The sequence below is a fragment of the Anopheles gambiae genome, chromosome 3 (assembly GCF_943734735.2).
Source record: "Anopheles gambiae chromosome 3, idAnoGambNW_F1_1, whole genome shotgun sequence".
Lineage (NCBI taxonomy): Eukaryota > Metazoa > Arthropoda > Insecta > Diptera > Culicidae > Anopheles > Anopheles gambiae.
The window spans coordinates 86,525,859-86,544,663 of record NC_064602.1 but is presented as its reverse complement, the minus strand read 5'-3'; the positions used below and the strand labels follow the sequence as shown (position 1 = coordinate 86,544,663).

Here is an 18,805-nt window from a genome sequence, read left to right as displayed (position 1 = left end):
TCGCCCGGAACTGAATCGTTACGTCCACCGGAAATTGTCAGCATTATGAATTATGGGCCACACAATCGATCCACGGGAGGTAGGCCCGTTACAGACCGCCCGACTCAGCGGCGTACGAAGTTACACATCCTGCGGCAAACCCCGGTTGGCAACCCGGAAAGCAGGCCTGCTGGCCGGCCGGCCCGCCCTTTCTGGTAATAAATGGGAAGCGGAAATCTTTCCGAAAAGTGTTCTCTTCAAAAACCAAAATGCATTTTTCCTCGCAAAACTGTGACTGTGTAAATTTATGACCCGCTTGCCCACCAGACCGTAACCGGAAGATGGGCGAATTAAATGTTACATTCTTTACAGTGGAATACATATTGGGCAAAATATTGGCGCACCACAAATATGTAAAAAAACGCCAACTTTTGTTGCCCACAAACGTACCACTACGCCACGTAGCTCGACGAAAACGATGTGCCAAACAAGCGAGCGTGACTAACTGCATAGGCAAAATGGCACATCCAGCTGAATCCACCAATTATGCATCCGATGCACCCCGTTCTACCAGCATTACCTTTTGGGCACCGTAAACAGCGGACAGCGGAAAACATTGTTGTAGCCTCACCAATTGCTGGAACGAGACTGCAAAGGAGACGTTTCAGCAACATCTCACCCAACCACGGGGACACGCTGTGGATCGCATTTACAATTTACGTTTGTCTTTCTTGTGCAGTTACGTTTCGTAGCCGGCATTTCCTCTCGCCCGGCCATTTTTCCTCCATGCATAACAAAACTGCCAACCATCTCCTCCTTTTCCTCGGTGTGCCCCCGGGTGAGTGCGTTTGGTAATTTGCGATAATTTATTGTTTGCCGATTATTGTCATTATGCCACGGACAATAATCGGTTTGGCTTTCGGGTGCTCCGCTTGCTTGCCGCACCGTGAGCAGCAGTGGGAAGGACAATGGCTTAGGTGGGTGGGGGGAGTAGGAAGAAGCAATGCAAAATTTTCCACACTATCCAACCCAACAATTTTCCATCCCGCCGCCCTGTACCGGGGACGAGTTCGGCATCGCAGTCGTGTGGTTTGTGCGGGATTGTGCGAGCGAAAAACTCAACGGTCACGTCCGACGCGTGTCCATTTGCAGTAAGGGGGGGGGGGGGGTAGGGGGCTCTCTACAAAGTAGAAACAAGACGTTAATAAGGGAAAAAGCACAAGGGAAAATACGAGAAAAAATGCTATGCTCTTAGACCACAGGTACAAAGGTGAGGGCGTGAGCAGCCACGTTTGCAGCTTAAATGGCCGAATGCAGGGAAATAGAGGGACGATGATCGTGGCAGCACGTTAAGATGCAGCTCCGGTACGTACCAGGGGAAGCGGCGCACGGGAAGGAGCAAGCATGTAATCACTTACGGCCGCTAATGATATGAGATGTGGCTAAAAATTGAAATGCTGGATGGTTGGCGTAATGTTAGCGCTGGAAAATGATGGCGGTTAGATTGCAAGGCAAAAAGGGAATGCATTGGTTATGAAAAGTGAGGTAACTTCTATCTAAAAGGATTCGTATTCGTTTACACTCCAAAGAGAGTAGCTTCATCAACATCAATATTCTTCAGAATTTAAAACTCAGTACAATTTAAAATGATTTTAGAAGGGTGATACTCGAAGCAAACCTTTTTATTACAATTAAAAGCATTTGAAGCAACATTTCAAAACGTTCTGTTGTTTCTTTAGATTCATTAAAAACTATCAAAAGATGAAATAAGTGTTTTCTCGTCATCTTTTAAATAAACATTTTAAATTATACTTTAAAGTTTAGCCACTATTTTTTTTAAATAAATTTGTTCGTTGTATTTTATGAAACCAATATAAAAGTCGTGTTAATTATTGATCTTCAAATGTTTGTTTTACGATCTAACAACAATGATAAATAAACTTTTCTATTTTCTTTTCAAAAAAGCAGATATAGCTTGAAGGTTCCACCGAGATTTGAACTCGGATCGTTGGATTCAGAGTCCAAAGTGCTAACCATTACACCATGGAACCCGGTTGACGTTGAGCTACACGGTACGGAAAAGGTTCCGTTTGCAAACCCACCTAGACCGACCGAACGAGCAGCAAACCGAACACGAGAGCACAGACCTGCACGGCCTAGTGAACGGATCCGTTCAGCAAATCGTGCCCCCTTTCACCTGTTTGTTTCTCAAAACTATTTTTGAAAGAAAACAAATTCAATCCCACCCCCACCCCCTAACGGGGTGGTGGGTGAGGGTAGGGAGTTCAAAATCAAACGAAAATAGCGAATGGATGAGAGAACCGGTGAGCGCAGAGTGTGAGAGCGAGAGTGGAATGATGATGTTTGGCAGGACAGACATTCATCTGAGCAGTCCTTGCAATAACATACTCTCGGTTTCACCGAAGCCAAGTTCGCCAACAGGGAGGGTATTTCTGAATGGACGCGGAAACAGTTGCTAGCGGGTACAGTGGACATCACCCTAACACACGAAGAGCAATGTTTTATTTGAAAGTGAACGTTTGCATTAAATGATAGGAAAAAAGATGAAACAAATGAAAGTATTTCTGTTGGAAAGGAAAGCACCCTTGCACGGTTCAAATTTGCATCGGCCGATCAGAGAACCGATCGTAATCGTAACGGTGATAACACGGGCACAACAACAATAAAAATAATAATCTTCATCATTATCAACCCGCAGGGAGTCCTTCACTGCATTAACTGCACTTTACGATTATTGCGGAACAAAACTTGTTGCCTTGCCTCCATGCCGGTGCATCACCGATTAATTACCGTTGCATTAACACACAGTTCAGTGGTACGGGGTGCATTTGTAATGGTAAAAGCCATAGCAACGAACAAAAATAAGAATAATTGTTTTGCGTGTACGTATGCACATTGCAAAGCTGCAAAACAGTTCTGACTGTTTTTATCATCTTCCTTGTTTCGTGTTCCATGTGAGAAGTTTCCTTTTATTTGTGAATTTTTACAAGTACTCCCATCCAAATAAGGGAACCGACAGGCCCCCCTTCACCCCTTTACGGTAGCTGAGGGAAAGGCAAACGGCAAACAAATTGCATTACGTAGCCCAACCGTAGCAGCGGCACCCGAATCCAGTCGGCTGTCGGTTCTTTAGCCGGCATATTCGGGACAGGGCATATTATTGCTTTCGTTTTGTTTTTGTGCTGTGACGTGATGCATATGAGCTAATAATGCTTTACCAAACCTCGTTGTTCCATTTGCATATGAGCAGTGTGAGTTTGTGGTTTTGGCTGTGTGGCTTGCGCTTATGCTCTTTTTTGGTTCCTGTCTCGGTTTTGCATCCACTCTTAACGCATAGATGCAGGACTTTTTTGTCGCTTTTAACTTCTTTCTCTGTAAATGTTTCAGTGTGTGTGCGAGAGAGTGTGTAGTATGGAAAGGGTAGGGAACAAAGGTATATAATTTAAAGCAAGCTACAATACTGGCACGAATGAGATAATGGGTAAAAATACGAATGGAACGATGTAACTTTCTAAATTATTTATTCTTTTCTTACCTTTGATCTAGAATTCAGAAATTTATTTTCAAATATATTTAAAAGTCCTTAAACTACAGCATTTTTTTGTGTACTTATATGTGGACTTAAACCGACAATGATTTTTAATAGCTCGATGATGATGATGATGGATTCATTGTTTATTTGATACATTTTTTATCTTGTTTTTTTTTACCCATTTGCACCACATTAAAGCTCTTGTTGAGCCAGAAAAAAAGCATCATAATAATTATAAAATTATTTTTCCCACTGTGCAGCATTGCAAATACACTTTGAACAAGGCACACAAAAAACCGTCCCCAAAATTGACAGAGAACAAAGTGCATCCCGAGCAGCATTAAGCATTCTGTGCAAGCGTGAAGAGTTGGACAAATGGGGAGAGAACACATAACCGGGGGGCTTTCAACATGTTTGTCTGCCTCATCTCGCCCTCCCGCCCGGCGACTGCCAGGGCAGATTCGCTCGACCGAAAGCAAAAACAAGCCAAAAAAAAGGCGATCCACCACCAAGTTAAAAAGGTTTTCGATGCACTTTTCGTCACCGAAAAGCACACACACACACACATCCGACAGAAAAACTGCACAATGTACTCGAGAGTCCGGCATCCAAAAGACAAATAATAAACACACACACTCACCGAGCTAGAATAAAAGTAAAACGTTTTCGCAAAACGAAAATGAAATAAAACATGGAAGGGTATATGCATATGGATCCCACCACCCAGGGCGGAGAGGTAGCAGGACACGTTAACAACTGTTTTTTTGTTTGAGGGGGAGGGGGGTTGTTCCTTGCTCTTCTCCATTGCTACATTGTATTGCGTGCTGTGTTTCCTCTTATCAAACAACTCATCCCAGTGTAGGTTGTTCGTGGCTCTTCATCTCCGTTCCGTTTCTTCCTAACCAAACATCGATGCAGTTGGGATGCATGCAGCACCGGTGGGGGAGCATTGGCAAGCAGCAAGGGGGTAGGCCACTCGTCAATGCAATTTTTGCGAATGGTACAAAGTGCTGGGCAACAATGTTGCCAGTGCAAACAAAACGGAACGTTTGATACAAAACCGACGAACAGAGCGAGCGCAAATCGAAACATCAAAAATCCAATTTTGTGAGGAGTAAAATACGCCATGGAGAGCAGGAAGCAGCAGATGAGCCGGTGGGGGGTTGTGGTCAGGTCAGGGGTAATTACTCAATGTCTACCCAATTTACGGACACATTTTTTTCTTTCATAAGTGTGCGAATTCTCCGTTTTTCCGGTAACGAATATTTTCTGTAAAGTCTATATCTGTTATAATGCGTATATTATAGTTTGTTTTTATGGAATTTCATTTTGCTATACAAGGTGCATTAAAAATTGATTTATAGTCTTCATCATTATTTTTAGACAACCAGAAATTTACTGCTTTGTATTTTCTCGATGAAACAATGAAGTGAATTATTCCTGGCCCCCTACCTATTTTTTGTCCTGGTCTGTCCACCTAATGATTGTCGTATGTTGTAGTAATTGTTGTAATTAGTATTCAATTTTAATAAGATCCACAGATTTAAATATACTTCGAAAGGTAAGGCAACGAATAAAAACAGGAGGAGAAAGCGCCTCTCTCACCCCATTGATTCGTCGATCTGAGGCAGGTTCCACCGAGATTTGAACTCGGATCGTTGGATTCAGAGTCCAAAGTGCTAACCATTACACCATGGAACCTCGGTGATGAATGAAAGGCAGTTTTGCTATTTGAACACCACTGCCAATCGGTAGTAAGCGAAAAGATTCTTTCATGTCAGTTCAAATCTTCGCTGATAACGATTTCTTTGGTATTGATAATAGAAATTCGTAAAAATCTGGTATGTTATTTAGAAAAACACTATAAAAGTTTAATTTTAAGAAAATTGTTTCTGGTTTTCATATATCAAAATATACATCTCGTCTAGATCATTGGGTTTTTCATCCTTAAAATTTTTAATAATTCATCAATTAGTGCAGAAAATAACATAACATTTATTATAAAATGTGTATAACGTACCTTTTTAATACGTTTAAGTTACAGCAAAGCAGATGCTTGATTACCAATTTTTCCAATTTACTCTTTTTATATATTATAACAGCTTTTTTCTGTTGGTGAAATCTTTTTGATCTTGACATCAGTGTAATTTAACAGCAATTTAATTTTACATAGTGATTGAATTTGTCTGTAATTGATTTGTTTCATTGATTCTAACACGTATTTTCGAATGCTTCAGCATTAAAAAATGTGACAGAAGAATATTTTACAAGATCGGCTGAAAAAATCGAAAGTGAACCTAATATAGGTGTAAACCTTTGCTGTGCTAAAGGAATTTGAAGCTTTCTAGAGTAGCAATAGTAGCATTACGCTACTGCCCTTTGAAATGATACCCTCCTCAAAAAAAAAAAAAAAATACAGTCCGGTCTGCGTTGGTAGCTACCATTCCAAAATGCCCTCCGTTTCCCAAATTTTTCACTAGGATCCGGACCAACTAGCGGCGTCACACACGGCTAAGTTTGCACAAAAGAAAACCCGTTTTTTGTGTCTGTGTCCACCCGTTTCGGTGTTTCTCTTGGGCTCCTCTTTGTTTTTTCAGTTTTTTTTTGGCAAAACTCTAGCAAACCGTAAAGAATCTTCTTCATGTTTCCAGCTTTTGCACATCCAACTCCCCCAGCGATGGAACACACTTGCAAAACGCTCCCGGGTCCCCCAAAAACCAATGTGTATTGAAGGTATTTTCGGGAGGGTTGCATTTTGTCGCGATGCACACACACAAACACTCGTCAACCATGCATGTTCAACCATCTTTCCTGGCTTCGCAGTTCCTGCTGCACAAACGCGCGTACACCTTCTCTCAGTAAAAGCAAGGGAACTGCGGTCGAAGGGGCGCTCGAACACAAACATGAACGCATTTATTCCCTTTGCACAGCCGGACACAATTGTTTCACACGACGAAATGGGTGGCCACGGTTCGCTTCACGCATTGCATTTTCCAAAACATACTAACATACATAACACAAACGGCCCCGGCACTGGCAAGCGAGAACGAAAGAGTGAAGGTGGAACGAAGGAAGAGGAGCATGGGGTCGGACCCTTCATGCTGAAGTGATGGAGAACACGGGAATGGAGTGTAAAACCAACATAACCCAACCCGAACAGAGCATTGGCATGGCGGCGTTCTGGGAACGAGCATCGGTTGCATCGGCTGTTTATTTTACCGGGGTCGGAATTCAATCTCCGGTACCGGGAATTGCTTTACAGTGTTTGTGAAAGTTGTACGTGTATGTTGGACGGTGGTGTAAGGAGCCAAGTGACCCCCACCCCGTAAGAGGAGGATGCATTCATGCATGTTTGAGCTGAACTGAATGGGCAAATATGGTCGACTGATAAGCGCTGCTCGCCTGCATGAGTCCAACTGGCTTGCCGTGTCGCTGATGTAATAACGACTCCCATATCAAGCAGAGATAAGGAACAAATGTAAAGCGCATCAACAATTATTGGACCTTTCGGCTATAAATAGATGTTGTCACCCATTCACGTGAGGGAGGCGGAAAAGGAAAAGTAAAATTTGGAGAAAGTAAGTGTTAATTTATTGTTCGTAAAGAAACTCAAAGATCATCTTCCTAGAAATAATTCTAAAAAAAAGATTTACAATTGCATTCAAGTTGTCTAATGATGCCAATTTATCTTTTAACATCAATGTTTCCTTTTCAAGTTATAAATTAATACTTTTATCGCTCGAGTTTTTTTTAAATTTTATGCATCTTTTGCTAGTTTCATGCAATTTTTAAATATTTTTTTTAAATCATAACTTTGTTTGATTATTTCTGTGCTATTGTTTAATGCTCGTTGTTTTTTTATACATACTTTTCATATTTTCCACATGTTTGTACTTTCACTTACTCACACTGTATAGTTATTTTTATAAGTTATAAGTTTTCTTTTTTCGTGATTTGTAACATTTAATTTAAAAAATTCAGGCATAAAAAAGCATATCATTGACATCATCAATTTAAAATTCACTTCAACATTGTTCTAACTGCCGAACGAATAACTTATATTAATCAGAAGATTAAAAACAAATAGAAAAAATATATCTTTAACTGGTTCATTAATAATTGAGTCCTCCGATAGGGAAAGAAATAATTAAAAATAAGCATGTTTTTATGTTATTCAATAAAAAAACGACAAAAGTGTACATTAAGCCACACAAAAGTATTTGACTTAACGTAAACTCATATTCTCTAAAACCTGCGGCTGAGTAAAAAGAACGAAAGCTAATTCCTATTTACTTTAAACGTGTAAGATAGCATACGCCTCCAGCGTACAAGAAAGAAAGACATGCACACAACATATGCTAATAGCCGTTCGGTGTTGCTTCACCCGGCACGAGTTGTTGATGATGTTGATGCTCTATTGTGCTGTGTTTAAATGCAGTCAGATGCCGCATTCGCAGTTATCTCCTTCTTGTAACTAACCAACACACATCAACCGTCGATCGATCAGCTGGCGGTACTACCGGTGTGTGGTACCACCAGACAGCTAATGTAAGACCGGTGCATTCCTTCCCATACGATAGTTGCGCTGCAAACACAACGGCCTTTCACTACTGTGCATACACACCGAAAAAAATTAACATTCTTTTCGGGTTTTGGTTTCACTTTTTTGGGCTTCACACTTGGCCGAATGTGCACTTTTGGTGTCTCCCAACTTGCGAGAACTTTAACTGCATTACGAGTACCACGGTTTCCAATGACAAGTTTCATTGTTGTTTTTTTCCTTGTTCTGTAAACGAGAACGTTACATTCCATAAACAAAAAAGTTTAAATATGTTTCAAATTGCAAAGCTGCACCCGGTGCCGGTAGCAGCAACCATTTGGAACGGAAATTAATTTGACGTTGGGTGGCGACTTTTTCTCCATTTCCATATCCTCAACACAAAACCCTCGGATAGAGAACGATGGTGAGTTTAGCAGGTTTTGTAAAACAACCCGCCATAGGGTGAGTGTGTCTCTAAAAGGGAACTGCCCTCGGGGTGCAGTGTGCACGGGGCAGTCGGTGAGATGATCCGTCAAAAGGTATTTTATGCATGTTTATGCTGCAAAGGTTTTGCCCACAAGTTCCGATGGATGGATATCAGATAGAGAGAGAAAAAAAAAACAAAGCAGCCAAACGGCAATCGGAGCGAGAAGCGGGAAACACCATCGCCGTGTGCGGTGCCGGATTGGGTAATTAGATGCGAGACTGGATTGCGCGATATAATTTATTCCTTACTGTGGTCGCAGCCTCTACACCCTCACACCGGAGCCGAGCATAATTCATGCACAGTGCGCGCTCCATTCTCTCGCTTCGCACAGGGCCGCTTGTGTGCGTTTCCCCAGCAGGTTGTGGAGCGGAATCAGCATAAGAATAGAACACCCGGGAATGATAAACTTCTCTAATTAGTTCGCGGTCAGCTTGGCAATGGGGAGCTGAATAATTGTTATTCATTCTCACACTTTTCCCTCTACACAAACGGAAACAAAAAAACACAAATACAGGGAAATCCCTCTACCCTAGGCTCGATTGATTCTACACCAAATTGGTGCGTAATCGGTGTTTGGGTTTCCTTTGTTTCCATTCCCTTAGTATTCAACGTGATTATGAGATTAAGGTTATGCATATAGGACTTAATATATATTACTCTCTACCTTTACTGATGATCCTGCATCGTCCAGTATTAGCAAAATTTCAAGGCACTAAATTGCTGGAGAAGTTTTCCAACTTCAGCTGAAGACAATGTCTTAAAACCAAGAAATTGGGATGGATACACTACCCCTTAGTGAAAACGTTTGGTACACAAATCATAATGACTTAATAATTCGATCCTAAAACATCTTCTGTCTGCAGAATAGTTTGAACCCCAAAAAAGGGTCACTACTAAGAATTCTTCCCGCACAACATTTCCCAAGAAACCCTCCCTGTGTGCCCTGGAGGGATGATACATCAAAAGGATTCATTTCTGATCGCTTTTGCAGTAAAACCAGTTTGCCAGAAATCGAATAATGCCTGGTAGAAACTAAATTAAATACCACCAGCGGATAGGACTGCGATACGTTTTCCAAGGAAAGGGCAACTCATGGGCTGGGTTTAGCTAGAACTACCATGTATTGGCCCCGAACCCGTATAGCAAATTGGAATGATATGCACTGTTTATTTGGGGATTAGTCTACCGATACTTTGGAAGGATCAGAACAAGTTTGCAGTCGCTCCTTCCTCCTCTCCGCACCCATCATACCCCGGTGCCCCAAGCCTCACACTTTCATCACGTTCTCTTCCACCATGGGTATTCCAACGCATGATTATAAATTTCAAACAACCGCCTGATAATGTTGTTGCCCGCAGTGTTCTTTGTTTGGCGCACGCATTCTTCCCGCACATGCGAAGATTATGCTTCAACCTTAACAGATGATTTCTCCTAACGTGGAGCAACGCGACACAAGAAGAGACAAAGCAACAAAGAAGACAACCACAATGGGCTGCATGCATTTTCATGCCCGTAGAATAAAGTGGCAACACATTAATTCACCTGAAATCGTTCGTACGTGACCAGAAACGTGCTCATTTGTTTGCTCGATTGTTCCAGCCTGGTTGTAGTCAGCTACCGCTTGTAGCATTGAATTGACGATGGTAGAGAGGTTTGGAAATGGAAAATGTGTGTGTGAGTTTGAGTGCCTGCCGTTTAAATTATGCTGATTTAGCTTATGTTTTTTTCTTACAATAGAAATACAAATTTATAAAAAGGATGAGAAAGGGAAATCCTTGACAGGAATTGGGGACATTATGCTTCCTGAATTAATATCGCTTGAAAAAATTAGCATTAGAATGAACTGAGGGCATTTGATATCATTATTACAGGGTATTTCGGCGATAATAACACATTTTGAACACTTTTTTAATTCCCTGAATTATATCAAAGTCACATGGCAGTCTACATTTTGCGGATTTGATGAGTTTGATAACTGTTAAACATACAGTTTTGAAAATTGCTTTTATTACATAAAAGTTGATATCGGTATGTGGAATAAAAATAGAATTATCTAGTCAAATAACTCCTTAAAATATTCTACCTAATGCAAAAAATTTTGTTTAAAACAATAAAAAACCAAATAAACCAAACAAATTAAACAAAAACATTCATATACTTGAATAAGCTCACCTCTACACATAAATATCTAAATATACAACAAGTAAAAGAATAATGATGCATAAATAATCACAAATTAAAAAAAAAAAAACAAACAAACAAAACTATTGCAAACATATCAACAAAACTCTTGCACATCTAACAAGAATGTACATGTGACGCACACTACTAGAAATCAATTTAGGCAATGTAGAATCTTTAAAAACTATATATTACTGTAAAAGAAAGAGCACTCTGCGCTGATTTTTACCCGAAATTCCAATCCCGAACATCCAATCTGGTGGTATCGATCCGTCCAATCCGAACACACATGCCCGAAAACACATCGAATCACACCTTCCAGCTCCCTTGACGATTTCCCGTTTGTCAGCAAACCCATCGGAAGCGACAAGCACAATTACAGCAAATCGAAAGGAAACGATCATCACCCATCATACTGACATCCTTTCCCTGTTTCTTCCCTTGTGCAATAAATAAAACTATACGACCCAAACCCTAGTCTCGCTGCTGGGTGGCTACATTTTTCGATATAAATAAGATCCGGCAACTGAACATACTGCACTGCGTGTGCAGTATATGATCAAACCGCCGTGGCCCACCGCGCCATGCTGATGCTGATGATGACGAGAATGATGGTTTCCTTTCATAAATTTCCAAAAATATTTACGCACACATTTTGGAGGAGAGTACCGCGAAGGACGGAAACGATGGCGGGGTGTGTGTTCGGCGGAGCGAAAGGATCTATAAATATTTCAAGTCACTTGATGCATTTTCGGTTCGCTGGCTGCACACCATGTGAGACGGATTTATGTTTTGCCGGTGGTGCATGGAAATATGGCCACGGCGAGACACACGGGGTTCCCTTTCATTATTGCTTGTTTGTCGAATGGTGTTGTGTTGTACCACCTAGTATCTTTCTTCCCCCCCCCCCCCTCATCATCCCTTGCATCCCCTCGTGCATCGCACTTATTGTCTCCCGTTTGGTGGTGCTGCTGTTGTAATGCTCTTTTTCGTTTGCTGGGCACATCGGAGTGGCCCTTTTTGTGCATTTTTATAAATTTCCTCCGTATGGGGTTGGTTTTTCAGATTCCTGCTCAACGGGATGAATGCTATAACGCCAGTATTTCTGTGTCTGTTTGTTTGCGGGCAGATTTTGGTCTGTGAAGTGCAGTTTTCGTTTCATGTTTTGCCTATTTTTCATTCTGTTTATATTCAAAGCGGGAGAGCAGTGGGAAGAGAAAGAAAGTACAAAAAAAAAGCGCCAACAACAAAACCCAACATCCTTACTCTATCACCCCATTACCTACTGATGGAAACGGGAGTAAACAACACACACCGGGCCGAGTGTACGCGTGAGACAACAAGAAGCAGATGCAGTCCGCGTACCCATCCAGGGAGGAAAGCCGGATCGCGGAGCGTAAAGATATTAATTTAAATGAAGCCCTACGGCCGCCATACGCTTTGACTCGAATGGCCATTTTGCGGTGATTTTGTTTTGTATGATTTTTTTTTTTCGTTTTTCGGCACAAGCCGTTCACCCGTTGCACGCACATCCGTTAAATTTAATTTTATTTCCACTGTTTCTTTTTTGGACTCTCATTACCAGACTCTGGCAGCACGATCCGTGTACGATGATCGTTAACGATGATCGAGCAGGGTCGAGCACGGGGTATAATAAAACCGTTTTACTTTAAGCCGTCCCGAATCCCCGGACTATTTATGCAAACGTGCGTGTACGGCACAGGAAATTGTTGCATTTAAATTTAATAATTACGCGCGCGGTGTGTGTATCGTGCTTTCTTTTCTCTCTTTTGCTTCCCATTTGGGAAGACTTCTTTTGGTAGTGAAAATAGCGTGACGGTTTACGCGGAGAATAGATTAGAACAGATAATTTATTGGAAGACAAATTGATAGCGTTCTAAAGAACAGTTGGTAATGGTTTACATGATTAAGTTAGTATGAATTAAGCGATATTTAAATACATACTATTAAAAGTTATGATAGTTTCAAGGTGTAAAGACATTTTGAAGGAAATGTTCAATCCACTCCAGGAAATGTTCAGAGATATCAAAGAAGTTCACAGTAAGCAGTAAGTTTTGATCCTAAGTGATGGTTGAAGACAAGATCCCATTGAACCATTGATTGAGATCGATTTCGTCATATTTACTCTTTCAAACTAGAACCTAAAAAACTATCAAACGAGCTTAATCAAAATCAAAAACTCGGAGAGAACTCCGATTCTACTTTAAAATTTTTACAACCGACTCCGGATGATAGATTCGACCAGCATTATCTGGAGCTCTTCGGAATCATCCGGAGTCCTTCGGAGTCGTGCGAAGTCGGAGTCAGAGTTAGAGGCAACCGTAGTCGAAGTCTAAGTCTAAGTCATCCAGAATCGGAGTCATCCGGAGTCATCTTGAGTTTGAGTCGTTCAGAATTGGAGTCGGTGTCGTCCGGAGTCCGCCGGAGTCAGAATCAACCGGAGTCGATGGGAGTCGACGGGAATCGGAGTCGGCTGGGTTCGGTCAATATCCTTTACCGGCCATGATGAGACAATTTAATACGTTTTCGAGGTATTTTTATTTCAACACGAGTCTCAACTCATACAACCAAAGTCTTCCAAGGGTCTAGTTAATCCCGGAAAATCATTTCTTGCACTTTTCACTCAAACCTTAAAAAGGAAAAAAACTACCATTTTCTGACTAGAAATGAAAAATCATAGTTTATTTGGATTTCAAACCAACAATGCCACATATCAATGTTTGCCATAATAATAACAAAAACCAAAACGAGGAAATAAAAGTTAACCGTTCCTATTCACAGTCGGTCATTCTTTTAATAGCGCTTATCCACATCCGGATCGTAACTTCTGATTGTAACGATAATTGCTAAACTGCTGATTGGAAAGAAGGTTTCCTCTTTCCTATTTCGCTTCAGCTAATTTCACACACCAAGTACAAACAGCTGGTTCAATATTTGAATAGAGCGCTACCGAAGAGACCAACCCCGGATAAACCATTAAAGGATGGATTTCCCTAGCTCCTATGTAAACTATTTACGTGCGCCATTGTTCGCTAAAAAGGACGATTAGCACCCGGGTCGGGGTTGGTCTCTGAAAAACCTGAGATTGAATCCGTCAAGAAAAAAGCACATAAATTTGTATCCTTCACCGTTTTCATTTCAAACCTCAACGAACAAAACACCACAAAAGTAATGCACATATACATAAAGTATCGTTCAACAATGCGAGCACGTTGACAGGCCATAAGCTCTAAATATTCGTGCAAATAAATTGCACTTCTCTGACCTTGCATGCTTTCCCTGATGCTGCTGCTGCTGTTGCTGCTGCGGATCATGCCACTCAAACCCCGAGAGGACACGGTTCACCGGGATCGTAAGGACGGGTGTGCCGCTCACTCTAGAAAGGCCATTCACCGGTTCGCTTTCATCTAATTGTGCTCATAAAGCGGGATTCTTTTGCGTCTTCTGGAACCTGCAAGGACTCTGCGTATTCCAGGTGCGCCACAACCCTCGGGGACGGAGAAGCAGAACAGAGCAGAATAGAAAAAAAAGAAAGTACCCCTACCACCGGGGACACATCGGCGATATTCGCAATTGTTGTGGTGTTTGGGTTTTATCTTCGCAACGAGCGACAAATTACACCTGAAGGTAAATTTATGTCCCCTTCGACAAAACGCATACGGTACACACTCGGGTGCGGAGGCACCGGCACATGATCCTCTTATTGTGCTCGCACTACTTCGGGGCAGGTCTTTGTGCGACCCTCCCGATTGCTGATGCTATGAGCGGTAAGAATGGGAACATCAGTAGAAAGGTCCTTCCTTGCTGTTCATTGCAGACACTGAGAAAGAGAAACAAACACGGTACTACAGCTCAAGAAGGACGGCATCCTTGGTCGAGTACCGATTCCTTGCGGTACCTTCTTATATGTGCGTTTGCTCTTGAAAAATACACAGGAAAAAAGTCTTCACTTCTTTCCCTCTATTGTCCGCCTGAACCATATCGCTAGAGTGCGGATTGTCAAGATAAAACAAAGACCTATATCTCTCCCCATTCTCCCTTACCCATTGTGGATTGTGAATATGCTTGCGTCCTGGGGTGGAGAGAAAAGCGCATAGATAACTACGGCAAACATGGCACGATTAACCTTCCAATCGCATCCTGTTCCAACGCTCCCCCGGAGGCACTTTGGTGAACATGTGAGCCTGTAACGAGCCGGTAAACGAGCGTCGTATATTATCCATTGCTCTTCCCTGAATTCCTGGAGGCATCAGATACAACAACAATAACGGGAATCAAAAAGAAAAGAAGGAAGCAGTACGTTCGTTAAGACAGTGTCGAATCAATCCAATAGCCATCCTTCAGTGCCCGGAAGCTGATCTGATCGATTCTATCAATTCTCCCCCTCCAATCACACAGGGAGCACTACACACTCATCGTTGTCTCATCCTCTCCAACAAGACTCTGCATCCAAACACGATAACGATGATGAAGAGCCCGGAGTTCCCTCAAGGGACGATGGTTCCTTCCAGCAAACTTTTCCGTTTTTCGATTTTATTGGTATGTTTTTGTTTTGGTCTTTTCCAGCAGAGTGCTTCCTACCCCCCATCGGGCGATTTTGCCTGCTGTGCGTGTGCATTGCCCCAGACTCCCCCGGTTCGTCGAACGAACGAACGATCAATTTGGTACCGCCGATAGCGGTAATGTTTTTTGTTTTCGCTTCCCTATCTATCCTTATAAGATAAAACTTTATCCGTACATAAAAGTGTGAACCTTCCCGGCGGGCACTGCACGAGTTGTGGGGAAGCTGTGAATTGCTTGTAATTGTTCCACCGAGCAATAGAGTGCTCGTCTTACCAGTGAGGGTATTGGAATGTTGTGTCAGTATGTATGCAAGACAGCTTAAACCCATCTACGTTATCGTGAAAAGATATGCATATTTGATTAAAGGCATAAAAGTCCTTAAAATGATCAAATACATCATTTAATTGAAATAGTTTCCATATCACACCATTCAATTTACATTGAACTTCTTTAAAAAAAGTATTAAAATTGTAACAACAACAAAATTAGATCAAAATGAATTCGTTTAACGGTTTCTTGGAGTCGTTAAAATTATACACCGCTTCAAAAGGTGAAAAAGTGACTTGTAGTGGAATTGAAATAGTTAGTACTCGTTGTAGTAGAGCTCTTTATAATTGTGATGAGTAAAGTTGGCAAAAATCTGGAGTCGACTCCGATAATTTTGAAACCAACTCCGGAAGTTAAGTCCAGCCACCATTATCCGGAGTCGTTCGGAATCGTCCGGAGTCGCCTGGAGTCGTTCGGAGTTGTCAAGAGTTGGCTGGAGTCGTTCGTATTCAGAGTCATCTGGAGTCGTTAAGAATCGTTCGGAGTTGTCTGGAGTCGTCCGGAGTCTCCTGGAATGGTATCGGTTGGGGTTGGAGTCTTCGAAACAAAGGCCTGTAAACAAATTACATGCGCACAGTGAAAGACAAAAAAACAAATCGAAATGAAATGCCTGATCACACGCACATTGCAATGGACGGCTACTATTGCCAACTCCAATTCCGGTTGACTCCGAATGACTCCAACTCCGGCCGGCTCTTGACGACTCCGACGCTTAACAACTCCGGACGATCTCAACTCCGGACGACTCCGAACGACCTCGACTCCGAACCACTTTGGACGACTACGACACGCCCGGAACTAGTGGTTCGAATTTTTCTGGAGTCAAAATTGGACTAACAATAGCGGGAGTCGGATCGGAATTGCGGGTGCGCTCTAAAGAGCTCATCACTGCTGTACAGGCAATCTCTATTGGAAATATTGAAAACTTTCAATTAGACTCATTTTGGAGCATTTCAACCGTAATCAGACACAAGCACTCAATATGTAAACGGTCAATGCAGATAGAAAACAAAAATGGAGCAATTACTGTGACAATGTTCCATTAATAAAAAAATCAAAATGTTTTCAAAAAAATATCCGATCTATTGCTTGCCGTTGGATATCTTAAAATAATAATTCAAATCATACTTTAAAGCTGTGTAAAACATATTATTTTTCTAGAACATTTCATAGGCCATCAAAAAACTGTCCTTTAACTGCTTCAAACAGATTCAGCAAGTGTCATATCTTTATCCTCCTTCCTGATCCTCCTTTGATCCTCCTCAGTCTAGCCAACGCAAATCACTCGGTCGGAGCGAACTCCACTCGAAGCGACAATAAACTACCAATCCCTCCCGGGCGACTCAGGTGGTCACAAGGGAAGATAAATCAAATAACTTTATTATTTGTTCCCATTTGACAGTTCATTATTGTCCCCTTGGCTGAAGTTTTGCGGAAGGTCCCTTTCTGCAAACAGCCAACTCACCGACACGCAAAAACTGACTCACTCTAACAGTGCAGCAGCAGCACGAGCAGCACATCTTCACTTGCTCACCCGCAGCTCGATAAGAGAACAAATGAATTTTCACAGTGTGAAACTTTTACTCCAAACTACGAAGCGAGCACAGCGAACACAAGTAACACTGTTTCTGCCAGTGGCTGCCGTGCGCGGGCACACCGAAGCTTTGGCAAAACTAGTGCAAGTGCATCTGTTTCCTGTCTGCTTTTTTTGTCTGGGAGGTCGTGCAAAAACCCATGCCGCGTGTTCACCTTTTTCTACTGTCACAACCCCCAAAAAAAAAAGGATACGAATATCACACCGAACCCATACCGTGGGGAGTTGGAAGAAACGAAAAAACAATGCTGCAAATTCTGTGCTGATGTGTTTCACTGCAAAACAATCAAAGCGGCAGCGGGTGAGGTAGAAACGGATGTGCTCGCGGTCAAACTGGCCCCCGAAAGTCCGAGACTCATTTTCATGAACCAGTGGTACTGGAAACTAAGGGGGGGGGGGGAGGGGAGGGGAACGGGGAGTTAGGGTGAGAACCCAAAAATCAAACCCCGGATACGGCGCAAAACCTATCCAGGCGCTAGTAAAAAGTTTCACCATATTTTATGCTACTCCCCTATGGTGCTTAAGCATTTTGCAGATTGTTATCTGTGTGTATGTGTGAGTTTGAGGCTGGCAGAGCATATGTTTCCACCGGTGTGTATTTCGGTATTTGGCACCGAACAGCAAGCACAAAACCCCTTGGTGGGGAGAAAGAGCGCTAAAGCACACGCTAAATTTACGTCCGAAACCCCCTCCCCACTGCCGCCGGCCAGGCGCTTCAGGGTGCAGCTTTTGTTTGGTTGACATGGGAGGGAAAAATTTAATTTACTTTTAATAAACATGCTTAAAAAGTTCATAAAACAAAAGCACGGCAGGCACACGCTCGGTAGGATGTCTATTTTTTTCTCTCCAAAACTCCTGCACACGAACCAGCCCGACAATGCATTGGGACAAGTTGCACAACTAGCGTGTCAGCTGTTTGAACGAATTTGTACTGCGCGAAAGTTTTGCTGGGAGATATCACAACGCCGGTAAAAAGCACTGCAGAGCGCTGGAAAAAAAACACTACGCGGGAGCTGCCCGGGAAAAGCAGCTAGGAAAACAGCGAACTGTGAACAGCCAAACTCAAAAACTTTCCATTTTACTGGGTGCCCCGCCGCCGCCTCGTGGGTTTTGTCGCTGCCTTTTTGGCGTGAATAGAGTTAGAACAACTTACCGCAGCAGCACACGGGAGAAATGCGCTGGAACAAATGTTTCCTTTCCGATGGAAACGATTTGAGCAGTTGGAGTTATCAAACAGCCGCGTGAAGCGTTTTTGTTCGCATCGATGCTTTATAATTCTTTATTTTTTGTCAATTTTACAGCTTTATGTTTGAACGCTGCTAAGCAGCTCATTTTTGTCGTTTTCGTGCGATGTTTTATCAATTGCCTGTTGCAATATAAAGCGATATGCGATCTTTTCTAATAGCTATCTTTTCCAACTTGAAATAGTCAATAAATTGATTTAGATTGACTCAACTGTTCATCATATTTTAATATTATGTTTCAAATTGGCTTTGGACTGCTACTAACGATCCGTTATTCAGTATCAGAATCAGAATCAGAATCAGAATAAATAAGTTT

General features: G+C 42.1%; 1 long non-coding RNA gene and 2 other non-coding genes across 4 annotated transcripts in view; all 3 read right to left on the bottom strand.

The window, feature by feature from the left end:
- The window catches only part of LOC133393785 (uncharacterized), a 344,205-nt gene that overhangs the window by 115,311 nt on the left and 210,089 nt on the right, over positions 1-18,805 (bottom strand). The window lies entirely within an intron of this gene.
- Positions 1,959-2,030, bottom strand: Trnaq-cug (transfer RNA glutamine (anticodon CUG)). Its single transcript has one exon. It is a non-coding gene; the product is annotated as a tRNA-Gln (tRNA).
- Positions 5,162-5,233, bottom strand: Trnaq-cug (transfer RNA glutamine (anticodon CUG)). The gene has a single exon. It is a non-coding gene; the product is annotated as a tRNA-Gln (tRNA).